Here is a 13,735-nt window from a genome sequence, read left to right as displayed (position 1 = left end):
GAAAATAAATTCTTATCATTTCGGAAATAGTAATGGTTATATTAGCAATAAGACACATATACTTATATTTCATAATGACTTATACTTACATTATTAACATAGAATTTTCTCATATGATGAATGACTACATGGTTCACATGGTACATAGGATCACAACATCACGCACCGACACCGCCCCGGCCTGCCTCACGTCATCGTCGTCAGCACGCCGGCCTGCCTCACGTCGTCGTCGTCAGCACACCGGCCACCGCGCCGACACGTATATATACGTCATTTGTATTCATATGCATGTATATATATGTCATGGAGCATCGCCGCCCTCGTTCGTCCATGCGTTTCTATGTATACGGTGGAGCACCACCGCCCTCGTTCACCCATGTGTATAGACATATATACGGCAGAGTGGAGCACCGCCACTCTTATCACACCACCCTTTCTCGTGGCCTAGTTGATCAACATTCGTATTATCGTTATCGTTAATGCTAAACAATCACACTAGGGCGAACCGCGCTATTGATGTCACCGACGTGGTTCGCCCTAGTCACCGACGCAATTTGCCCTCGGCCGTTTATGTATAGCCCTAATTCGCCCTAGTACCAACGTAGTTTGTCCTAGTGTGGCGAATTGCGTCCGTGACCGAGGGGCAAGATTTAATAATGCATATTGTTCGTAGATTTTACGCATGTAAGCAAAGATTTGACGTACTATATATTGGTTTTGTTTTTTGAAGCTAGATGGCCGACCCAAGAAACATGGATGAGGAGGAGTTGATGATGAATTTGATCAACACTGGCACTCAAGTTGCCGGCGATGATGGTGCTAAAAATAACGTGCAAGAGGATGCAGATGACGGGAGTCAGTACTTAGCTCTTGAACAAAATGAGCAACAACATATTGGCCAAGTATATATTTTTTATTATTAGCTATATATATTATCATATGTCTTATGTGTGCTCATGACATTAAAAATAATGTTTATGTTTTGTAGCCCTCTGGATCGACATCAACAACTACAACGAAGAGTAAAAATGTTCGAGGTCCCAAAAAGCCATTGGAGGGCCGCTTCATCATCTCGGAGTTCAATGTGGATACAGGAGAACCGGGGGGGCCGAATAAAATGAAATTTGTGCACCACTGTGGTTACCTTGTATGGGACCGGCTCCCGATTAGTACCCGTGAATGGAAGAAGAAGACCAATGCTCCTCATGTCAGTTTTGTCTCCGATTGTGACAAGGCGTTAATTTGGAATGATGTCTTGGTACATTTCACGCTCCAAACAGATGGTTATGATGATATAATAGATGGTGATGAATTGAAGGAGCGAGTTAGGGATTGGGCAATGAAGAAGATGGCCACCCAGTTTCAGACTTGGAAGAAACACCTATACACGACGTATGTCAAGAAGAACATAGCACCAGATTTTACTGTCCCGGGCCCGATCTCAAAGCAGAGGCCCTATTGGGATGAGTTTGTACAGTACAAGACTTCGGAAGAGGGTGTGAGTCGGGTGATAAAGAACCAACGTAATGCCCAACAGAAGACATACCACCATACCTTGGGATCAGGTGGCTACCCGACTGCCATTAAGAAGTGGAACAAAATGGAAGCAGACCTTCTTGCCAAGGGTATCAGACTAGAATCACTCGAGTGGGGAGAATGTGCAAAGAATTGGTTTTTCGCTCATGGGGGAACACTAGACCAGGAGACAGGGAAGTGCGTTTATGGCGCAAGACTGCAAGAAGCAGCAGAAAGATTGTTTTATGCTCAGAGAGTTACTGCTAGTGGTGCGTTCAGGCCCAACAGAGAGAAGGATGAGCTGACATACGCCATCGGGACTATTGAACATGGTGGCCGAACTAGAGGCAAAGGAAGTGTCTCGTGGGAGCATGGATTCCCTCAGGACAGACCTTCCTACAGAAGTCGCCAGAGAAAGAAGGAAGAAGAGGCACAGTGGCTCCAGAGGTTGGAGGAAGCGGTGCGTGAAGCACAGGAGCGGGAAAAAAACCTTGAAGCGAGAATGCAAGAGAAAATCAGAAGGCAAGTGCAAATAGCAGTGAGTGCAAGCAAGCAGGCATCAGAGCTAGGAATCAACATTAGCCAATCTGTTCAGTTGAAAAGCAGCTGCGCTTCCATGGAGATACCAAATCAAGGGGACATAGGACTGCGCTTCCCTGTGGATGATGTCACTGAACCTTGTACAACGTGTGAGCTACACATTCCGAAGGAGAATTCCACAATCAAGGTGGCTATCGGTCTTGTTAATCCTATCGACCGAACCAAGACACCAAGGATTCATGGGAATATAATCCAAGAAGGATATGCTACCATCTCGGTAGATAAAGCTGAAAAAGGTTTTAGTGATTTGCCTCTTGACATTCCTGGAGGTGATGGCGAGAAGACTCTAGGAGAAGTGGAGAAGACATTCATTCTATGGTGCAAGCGCTACATCATCATTCCAGGGATGTCGGCTCCACCTCCTCCTGAACTATCTCACCATAGGTACGTGCGGATGAAAACACTACATCATTAATTTGTATTGGGGCTTAAATAATTAACAATCTGCTCATAATAATATGTCATTCCTTTTTTTGTAGCAGATCCTCCCCCAACCTAAATCCAATTGTTTAATCGCTAGATCATCTGTACGATGACATTGTGTTGGAAGACGAGGCTGCATCCACACCATCTCCAAGGAGGTCTCCAACGCCGTAGCCGCCACCTCCAAGGAGGTCTCCAATGCCGCTGCCAACACCTCCAAGGAGGTCTCCAACGCCTCCCCCACCCTCGCCTACCAAGAAGCCTAGCAAGAGGCTAGCCCCTCAAACGAAGAACCAGTCCCCACCTGCAAAGAAAGCCACCGTGAAACCAAGGGCTATTCCCAAAATAATATCTGAAGAGAAGGAAGAAGGAACTGATGCATATAAAAAAGACATGTCTAGATTCTATGACAAACTTAAAATGAATCAAGAAGCAAGGAGAAACCCGGAGAAACCGTACTTCTTCGTAGCTCCAGATATTCTAAGAAAAAAGGTGACTTCTTACCAGCAACAACAGCGGGAATCTCGTAAGCCATCCAAATCAACGTTATCAGACTATGACCGCACTCTCACCAAGTCAATTGAGGCAGCACAGAAAAAGAAGCGGGCAGGGAAAGGAGTTGCCCAACTCGGACAACAAGCGCACCAATCAATCCCCCCGCTAGTTGTTGGTAATGAATATGGTTCGAATTTAGGATTAATGCATCAGGCAAACATACCTCCGGATGTCGATTTGGATCACCTTGGTGAATTTCTTGATGAGACTGGTCTCGACCTTTACCAGATGTTTGGTGATGGAAACATTGAGAGTGCGGCGGAGGTTGATATTTGGAAGAAAAAATTTGTACTAGGCCAGAGTCTATACAACCCTCAAGCCTTATCTGATCTGGGGACGCAAATGTACCTGCTAAACAAGTGGTACATGCAGGCGTCTACCAGTGGAGACTTCTGCGTTGGTGTCAAAATTAGAGACAAACATTGGTTCCGTGGCGATGATGTTATGTATGTTGACTTTGCAGAATTTCATCAACTATGCCACCTGACCTCTCTGGACAAAGTTATCATTAGCTGCTATTGCCTGTAAGTAATAATTCTTTTGATCTATTATTAAACTCATCATATGTGTGTATATGCATATAAATTATCCTAACAAGTACTATATATATGCAGATTTACAATGACAGAGCTCAGAAAGGAAGGCTGCAATGAAATTGGTTTTGTTGATCCCCATATAGTATTCAAAGACCCAATTACTTCAAAGACTAATTGGAAGTCTGAGTCAGAGAGTAACCTCATGAACTTCTTAGTGAACCAACGCCACAAGAAGGATATACTCTTTCCCTATAACTTCAAGTGAGTGTTAATCATGTCGATCATATCCTTAATGGCTCATATGTTGATTCTAGTTAATTAATGAGTGTTATGCGTTATATCCTATAAACACATGCAGCAATCACTGGATATTGATGGACATCGATCTGGTGAAAAGTCACTTGATAATCTATGACTCGATGAGAAAACCACAACAAGACTACCAAGATATGATAGATATTATCCAGAGGTAATTTCGGGATCTCTAGCAACTATATATACACACAAACATGATGATTAACTATATCTGATGACGTGACAAATTTTTTATTGGGCAGTGTTTGGAAAACCTTTATTGAGAAGCAACACAAGGAAAAATACAAAGCGCCACTGAATGTAATCCCTTTGAAAGTAAGTCCCCTGAATCGCATCATCTTTATTAATTAAACATATAGCTTTCACCGGATCACCAGATTGGATGACAAATCTTTTTCTCGTAAAGTGGTGTCTAAGGCAGGAACAGGGGAACAACTACTGTGGTTACTATGTTTGCAAGTTTATCAAGGTGCTCTCCCAAAGAACTCCTACAGAGAGACTCAAAGTACGTTAAAAATACACTATATATTCATTTAATTATTATTATTGATTGTGTTACTATATCTTTATATATATATATGTATATATATTAATTTATTTTCCTTTAATTCAAACCTGTAGACTCGATGGTTGGAGGAAAAGGTCATACGGCAAGACCAAATCAAAGCAATTCAAGAGTCTATACCCGGATTTTTTAATGAGCAGGTCATCGATTCCAAGGGCGAGTTCTACTTCGACCCAACACTGCCATTGAAGCCAAGCTAGAGGATGAGAGGAAACTTGTTATGTCACAACAACTGTAATGCAATCTTTTGTAATATATGCACATGAAATAATATAATGTAAAATACACATATGCATGCATGCATGTAAATATATATATGATGCATGCATGCATATATATATATATATATATATATATATATATATATATATATTTCTATGCTTGAATTGTGTGATTTAATACGTTCATTGTGCTTGAACCGAAACATACTATATGCGCGTATAAATGTATAATTAGCAGCGTACAATACGACTTCGAAAACCTATTTTGAAAAGAAAAGAAAAAATGAAAAGAAAAGAAAAAAGAAAAAAACCTTTAGTCCCGGTTCGTATTACCAACCGGGACTAAAGGTGCCGGCCATCGTGGCATGTCAGGAGGCACCTTTAGTCCCGGTTGGTGTTACCCACCGGGACTAAAGGTCCTCCTTTAGTCCCGGTTCCTGACCCGGGACTAAAGGACCCCCCCCCCTTTAGTCCCGGATGCTTGCTCCCGGGTGGGGAACCGGGACTAGAGGGGGTTCCCCACCGGGAGTAAAGCTCGGTTCTCTACCAGTGGTTCTTATCAAACTGTCTCTATAAATCATGTATTTGTAGGGGCAGTTCTCTTGCCGTCTCTATAAATCAATTTGTAGGGACGGCTGTAGTACCAGCCGCCCCTATAAACTGATTTATAGGGGCGGCTAGTACTACAGTCGCCCCTATAATACCTGTCAGTACGTTTTCCCGCCAAAAAAAATTAAATTTATAATTTAAATTCGACCAGAACACTGTTTGTTTCCGTGTATTCCATCCAGCGTTCGCGTTGCCGAACGCCCCGCGACCAACATTCCGAACCCCTTAGACTACAAGCACAAGAGTATTATATAAACTACAATTACAAGTCCAATTCACAAGAATATATACAATCTATCATTAAATAGACATAATTCACAAGGTAAAATCAATGTTAAATTATATATACATTGTTATCAACGTCCTAGAGCTAGCCTTTCAGTCTCACGAAGGTGTTAGTACTGAGGATTACTACCTAAGTCAGACTCTCGGTCATGGTAGGCACCTTTGACGTATACAATCTGGTCCAATATAAAGTTGCAAAGGTCACCAACGAGCTCTAAGAGTTGGTCATCCTTGTATGGGTCTCTTTTCATTTCTCTCTCTTCTTTTCACTACAAGAGAACAAGTTTTGGTTTAGTATTTCATACCATGTATGAAGTTTTTATACTACGGGTGAAGAGGTTCAAACTTATCCTTAAGGGGTGTCTCCTGTAGGTACCGATGTTACTCATCATAGAACATATATAGTATCCACAATGTACACTCCCAGGCTTCTGCTTGGGGCACTGTGTGTTTTGCATATGAAAATGTTAAGTAATGCTTTTAACAGACATGTAATAGAGTACTGAAGAAGTAAGTTACACTTACCGCACATAGTGTTTTTATAGCCAGCTTTTCCTTCCTTGCTGGATCATGCCTTCCATGGTGTGTAGTGACATAGAACCTAAATGCCCTGTTCAAATTATTTTAGCAAACACAACTTGTTAGTATCCAAAAGTGAACGTTATAAGTATGTATACAAACATATAAGCTAATGAGGATTGTCGATATGTATACGTCTTGAGGATCGATATGAAGTCTTTGTATGTCACCGGGTCCCTATCTATTGAATCAAAGACCCATGCCATGCTCCTTCCGACATCAACGGCTATACAAATTCAGTGGTTGCTACATGGATTTAATCATAGAACTAGATAAACTCTTTTGCATCGAATAAAATATATCGAACAAAGCTTTAAGTATAGAGTTGAACTTACTCGAAGTTGTATGGGAGCCATATAGTAGAGTGCTGTTGGAGAATTTTGAAAGCTAGGGCAATGTATGTTGCAACCTTAAGGGACTCTTCCCTTAGTTTCGCCATACGGATGTGCTCTTTCTCCCAAAGAGTCTTTGCAGCAGCTAGCTCTTTGGCATCCAGTTTTCACTGTTTAGGGTAATTAAAATTTGTTTGGGCTATAGCTTGAGGGTCTATATACCCGGCTTTCACACTTGCCATTTGTTTGACAATGTGCACTTGCATTCTACAAATCACGGCGTGGGTTAGTTACAACAAAATTCAAAGATTACATTCATATCATTTCAGGAGGAAAAGGACTTACAAACACCACATGCAAATTAGATTCATCTACATTGCTCCCAGGTGAAAGCATGTCTGCATGTCATTGAAGTCAAAGACAATTTTCCCGGCTGGGCTTCTAAATGTGCTGGTGGGGAAGCAAGCTTGTATGAGGTCTATGCTCGTTGGGAGAACACGGAAGTACCAATCATGGAACCTTCTCATTCCAAGTGGTAGGCACTGGATGTCCCAGTTTGGTAGGAAGGGCTTGCCTCTTTCATATGTTTTCGGACAATCCTTTGACCATTTGATGGCATTAACATTTGGATACTGCTTTGCAATTTGGTGGAGTTTGCTTGTGACGGCCTCCTCAGAACCCTGTGACGGGACTTTTTTTAACTTGGTTCTCAGGCTTGAACTGGTCATGGGAATACCACTTGGACAGCGACGAGAAGTCTTTCATCGGAACATAAATTGGCCTTATGGTGATTGGATGCTTCTTTCGAAGCTCCCATTCAGGCACGTCCTCATCTTCTTGTGCATCACCTTCTTCAGGAGGCACTCGTTGTTCATGTATCGGTTGTGCTTGTTGAGAAGACTGTGGCATCTCATCATGCACTTGCTCGATACAAGCTGGAGAAGGTTGTGGCATCTCATCAGGCACATGCTCGCTAGGAGGCGGGGAAGAATGTGTCATCTCAGGAATGTGGTGGTCACGAGACGGTGAAAATATCTCCCCGACCTCAACAACTTGCTCCAAAATTTAGAGAGGGGGATGCGGCGAAGAAGCAGTCAATATAATGTCCCATTTGTGCTAGAGGATGAACTACCCAATAACGTCTCTAAGTAACACCAACCCCTTGGGAGTTGCGTAGTCTATCCTCCACTGCATGAACTCGGGCTTCACGGTATGCACCTCGACCCTAGTGTAGTCCGGCGGTATCTTATTATTGTGGTGTAAGCCACTAGGAGGATGTGCCACACCCATTGCCACCTCCATCACATTGTTCTGCCAGCCGCTGAGAAACACCAAGGTGCAACTAGTTGGTTCCTGTATGCGATCGACGAAGGTTGTGGCTGCAGTGGAACCTTGGCTGCTAGAAACTTTCAGAGGGCTGCCAACTAATGCCATTTCTCCCAGCGGCGTCACTAATATTCGTGGCTCCGTAGACAGTCCTTGCTCCTCTAGCGTCTTCGCAACTAGAGCCTTCACTTGGAGCTCAAGATTAGTCTCCTGGTCTCTGCCATGTTTCTTGGAGCCCTCTAGGTATGCTCGATTATGCACATATCGGCTTAGAACCAACATGAACCACTCATAGGACCACATTTCATGCAAGTAGCCAGGGCCCAGCGCCTGTATCTAATGAACTATGTGAATCATGAGATGTGGCATTACATAAAAAAAGTAGAAGGTAAACACATCTCTAGTTGGTTTTGTGTCTCCACCACAAATTCATGTAGGTCACTCAGCTCTTGCTTGTCAATCGTCTTCTATGAGATCTTCGAAAAGAAGTAGCACATGCGGGTGATGACCATTTTTAAGAACTCTGGCTTTATAGCCCTGATTGCAATAGGTAGAAACACTGTCAGCATCATATGACAATCGTGAGCCTTGCAGTGTGTTATTGACAAGTCCTTCATCGACACTAGCTTCTTCACATTTGCTGAAAACCCAATCGGGACTTTTACCCCCCTCAGGAAAGTGCATATAACTCTCTTCTCGTCTGGTGTTAGGTTGAAGCACGCCACGGACAGAGTGTATTTTCCATTAGCCTCAGGTACCGGGTGAAGCTGTGGCATCACATTTAGCTGCACCATGCCTTTCCGTGCTTTCATACCATCCTTTGACTTGCCTGTGCCTAGCAAGGTAGCAATGAGACTCTCAAAGACATTCTTCTACATGTGCATAGCATCAATGGCATGGGGGACCTCCAAGTCTGGCCAATAAGACAGATACTGAAAGAAGATCGATTGTTTCTTGAAAGGTACGCCTTCGACAGGAGGTGTGCTTCTATCTCTGTTCGTCCCATCTAGATTCTTCTTTCCATAGACGATGCGTATGTTTTTTTACCATTCTGTACACGTGTTCTCCGTTATGACGTCTCTCCAGAGGGGGTTCAATCTCTGGGGTGTTGTCATAAAATCTAAAGAATAATTTGCTGTGGTACTTGTGACTTGTCTTTAAGAAGCATTGGTTCCTTAGGTAAACTATCTTCTTGGATGCATCCAGGTACACCCATGTAGTACCATCTAAGCAAACCAAGCATCTCGTCTTCTCTTTGATCTGTCCAGACAAAGCAAACAACGCAGGGTAATCATTGGTAGTAACAAATATTATTGCTCTACATATGAAGTCCTCCTTTTGGAACACATCGTACATCGGCTCCCCATGCCTCCATAGCCTCTCCATTTCTTGCATCAAAGTCTCGAGGAACATGTCTATATCAATGCCTAGTTGTTTAGGGTCAGAAATAAGAATAGTGAGGAGAAGGTACTTTCTCTTCTGACACAACCACGTTGGGATGTTGTACATGGTCAAGATCACTGGCCAAGTGCTATGGTCGCTCATCCTCTCATTGAAGGGATTCATTCCATTAGTGCTCAAGCCAAACCGTACATTACTTGGGTCATCGCTGAATTCTTTGTGTTTCTCATCGAACCTTTGCCACTGACTACAATCAGTCGGGTGTGCAATCTTATCATCATCCACCTTGCGCTCATCATCCCACCATGTCATGAGTGCGGCTTCTTTAGGGTTTAGGAAGATACGTCTCAAGCGGTCGGTCACTGGCATGTACCACATTACCAATGCAAGAATTCCTCTCTGCTTTGCATCATTGCCTAATGGAGTGTCCTCTGGGGGATGAGATTCTTGTACCACCTTTTTTGTACCCTTCCTATTCTTCTTTTTCCCCGTGGAGGCTTCATCTCTACTGTAAAGGTCATTGTTCTTGTACCGGCTAGCCCCACACTGGGGACATTTATCCAGTGACTTGAACGTTTCGCTATGAAAAAAAGTATACAGTGGTTGGGGCATACATGGATTTTTTCAACCCCCATTGTCAATGGACTTATGACCTTCTTCGCTTGGTATGTGTTGGTGGGAACTAAGTTTGGTTGTGGCAGCACCCATGACAAGAGATGCAATAGATCATTGAAACTATAGTCTAACCAGCCATACTTAGCCTTCAGGATGAGTAGATCAAGAACAAAACGTAGCGATGTCCAATGTGTTGGACAACCCTTTTCAACACCATACATGGTCTTCTTCGATGCTTTTGTCACCCTTTCTAAATTTTCTAGATCTTTCAGGCTGTTTAGTAAAATCTCTGGTCCAAGGGCTCGAATCATGTCCTCCAAATCATCTTCATCCCTGACACGTGCTCCACCATCATTATTGGCACCACCTTCGTCGTTACCATCCCAACCACCAGCATCACCACCTTGTTCATTGCCAAACTCCAAATCCATTCGTGCATCAAGCTCTGCTGAATATTGGGACAAGAATTCTAGGGTTTCGTCGTCGTATTTCTCCTCATCCTCGTCGTTAACAATAACTGTTTCACCATGATGAATCCACACTGTGTAGTCCTCAATAAATCCTCGCATAATCAAATGTGATCTGATGATAGTCACATCTGTCCATGCCATACGGTTCTTGCAATCTTTACAGGGATAAATAATTATATCCTTATTTTCTGTCAATGTCGTTGCATACGTCTTTGCGGCCTCAATAAATTTATTCACCTCTTCACGGAAACCTGCCTTGAAGCTTAACGAACTATACATCCAAGAGTTCCTGTACTCCATCTTTTACAACAACAACAAAACAAACATAAAGGACTACTTATTCAGATATATATATAAATGAATCAAATTAATAATTACTTGAGAATAATTGTATATACTTTAGATATATATGAATATAAATCAAATATAATTACATGAAGCATACAAACACACCAAGGTAGAAGAAAATTAATTAATGGCCCATTTATCCATAAATAATTAAAATACATATTTGTTGATTACAATAAACAATTTCAAAGACAACAATTAGCAATAATTATATTTTACCCAATATCTTTCATGCAAACCCTAGCCTAATTTCATCAAACACAAATTTACAAAACCAAAATTAATAAAAAAACCAAACCCTAGATCTAGATCTACATGCACATGAAACATCCATAAAACTAACTAATTGTTCACAAGAAACATGGACCAAATAAGGGTATGATCTTGTTCCCCTCTCTAATTTATCCTAGTACATTCAAAACTTGGGTCTAATTTGCTTCATAAGTAGCTCAAGCACCATAGAAGAGAGAGAGAAAAGCAAAACTCTAATTACTCACTAACCAACCATTAAAACTTCAAAAAAAATGTAGAATAGCATTTTTTTTACCGTCTACAACCTCTCCACCAAAGGATTTGAGACCAAAACCTTCTCCCATTAGTAGAGCAATTTTTGGAAAGTGCCCAAGGCCTCCCCACCTTTCTTTCACGGGTTGGAGTGAGGGAACCGATGAGAAAAATGGTGTTGCAGCTTGCTTTATATGTGGGTCATTTGTAGGGGCGGCTAGTGATTGAGCCGCCCCTACAAATCGCATGTATTTATATGCGAGCATTTATAGGGGCGACTCAATTATCAGCCGTCTTTACAAATAGTAATGCCGGGGGCGGCTGGTGAGTGAGCCGCCCCTACAAATTCGATCCATTTGTAGGGGCGGCTCATATCACCAGCCGCCCCTACTGTTTTATTTGTAAGGATGGCTGGTTTCGTGGCTCCCGAGCACGCCACTGTAGGGGCGGCTCCATCACCAGCCGCCCCTCCAAAAAATTTATCTCGTTGCTATAAACCGTTTTTCACGTAGTGCTAGCGAGAAATTAAACCACGTCATTGCGTATAGTATTATTTGTCTATACCAACATAGGATGACAAACCTAAAATTACAGTTAGTTGCAGATATAGATATGTATGCTTGTGTACAACAAAGCGTCATTATCCTAGCTATACTTTCTGTTTGATGTATACTATACATTAACTCGCCTCTCTCACTTGATCTCACACGCTTCCACTTCTATTAGGAGTAGGCGTTATTAGGTGCGTCTCGTGTCTTTGCCCCGACCTCCACCTCTCTTTTATGGCGATGTGCGACGGGGGCTCATCAACCATAGAACGGTTGGGCGTCCCCCGATCAGGACGCGGATCAAGAGCTCAATTGGTCGTTGGGCCAAGTAGGTGGAGATCAACCTAACAGCTTCCACTTCTATTAGGAGTACCATTTACATGCATGCTTGCATGGACGCGAAAAGAGTCGATCGCCCCGATATCACGAGAACAGCTAGCAGTGATGACTTCCTGCAGTCGGTGCGCCCCCTACGTACGCGCGCAGTCGACGCTCCACGGCATGTATTCTTGTCGCGGCACGTTATTAGGTGGTGCTCCGTCACCGTCACGCGACAAACTGCGTATACTCTCGCGCGCTGGAGCCAAGCGCCGTTCCACGTCACTCACCCGGCTTTTGCTAACACACAAGATCGATAGATCCAGACGCCCAGCCAGCGTTACATTACGTAACGTGTTTCTTACTATCAACCACGTCATGCCTGCATGGATGGGAACCAGCTAGCTAGATCATCATCAGCGACACGTACAAACATAATGCCGTGGCGTCTCGCAAGCAAGGGCCATGCGGATTTCCTCTTGTCACGTTACATGCCGTGCGAAACATAAGGCTTGACTGCTTGAGGGGTTGCGCTTGGCATGTGAAGCACTGCCTGTCACCTGTCAGTGAGCGCCAGGCGCGGAGAGCGTAAGAGCTAGCTTTTGGAGACGTTAGCATAAGTATACTTTGTTTGTATTGAGTATATAAGACGAAGGTGACGCCGCTTAACCCATCCAGTGAGACCAAAGTAGGCAGTGTTTTGGGCTTTCTAAAAAAAAGACAACTTTGCGTATCTATGCGGGTCAGTTTCATTCTCTGCCATGTGTACCACCGATTATTATCAGTGGAAAGCTAGGTGATTGGGGACCACAGTTTGTAACATGTGTCCAACAGGAGTACCCCATCTTTGCTTCGCGCACCCCATCGTTGTCCACCTCCGGCCTGCTCCCCAAATGCACCTTCCTGTTTTAACTCTCCAACAAACTTTGTTCTTTACAAATATGTGAACTTACCATACATACACACACATGTAATTCCAAAATTTTAACAAAGCAGTTAAATTGCTACAAAAAAAAATTAGACACAACTGTTGACTCAAGTTTTTGAAATTTACGGAAGGATTTTCGAAATTTGCATGTGGATGCGTACGACAGTTGTTTGGTAAGTTCTAGCTTCGTATATGCATTATTTCGGAGGCGCCTGGTATATAGCGGCATAGAGAAATTGTGGAGGCTGTGATGACAAAAGGGTTGCACTGTGTTTGCACTTCTTGGCATGGTAGTTCCACTGCTACACAAATATTTTCACCGCCGGTTTCGTGATGTGGCGATGAAAGTGCATGGTGATAATCAACTTCAGCAATGCCAAATGCCTGGAAACTGGTGGTGAAAATCGATTAATGAATTTAAAAAAATTAATACACCCATTGATCTCGCTGGTGCGCCACCGCCCACACCCTACTGCCGGTCCTGCCATTGTCACCCACTGATCCCGCTGGTGCGCCGCCGCACGCACCCACACAACAGTGGCATGCCCAAATCCACGCAAGGAAAGGAAGGGGTGGGCTTCTACTCGATGCCACTGAGCCTGATGTTGCAAGTCCATTCAATCCACCTCCACCCGATGCAGTCGTGCAGGGGGTCACCGCATGCAGGAGCCACTAGGCGTCCACTCAGGGGTGTAGCCACTCCCTAGGGTCTACTACCATTGGGCCGCCATTGCTGGCGAGA

This window comes from Miscanthus floridulus, chromosome 1 (assembly GCF_019320115.1).
Source record: "Miscanthus floridulus cultivar M001 chromosome 1, ASM1932011v1, whole genome shotgun sequence".
NCBI lineage: Eukaryota > Viridiplantae > Streptophyta > Magnoliopsida > Poales > Poaceae > Miscanthus > Miscanthus floridulus.
This window is presented reverse-complemented; position numbering follows the sequence as displayed.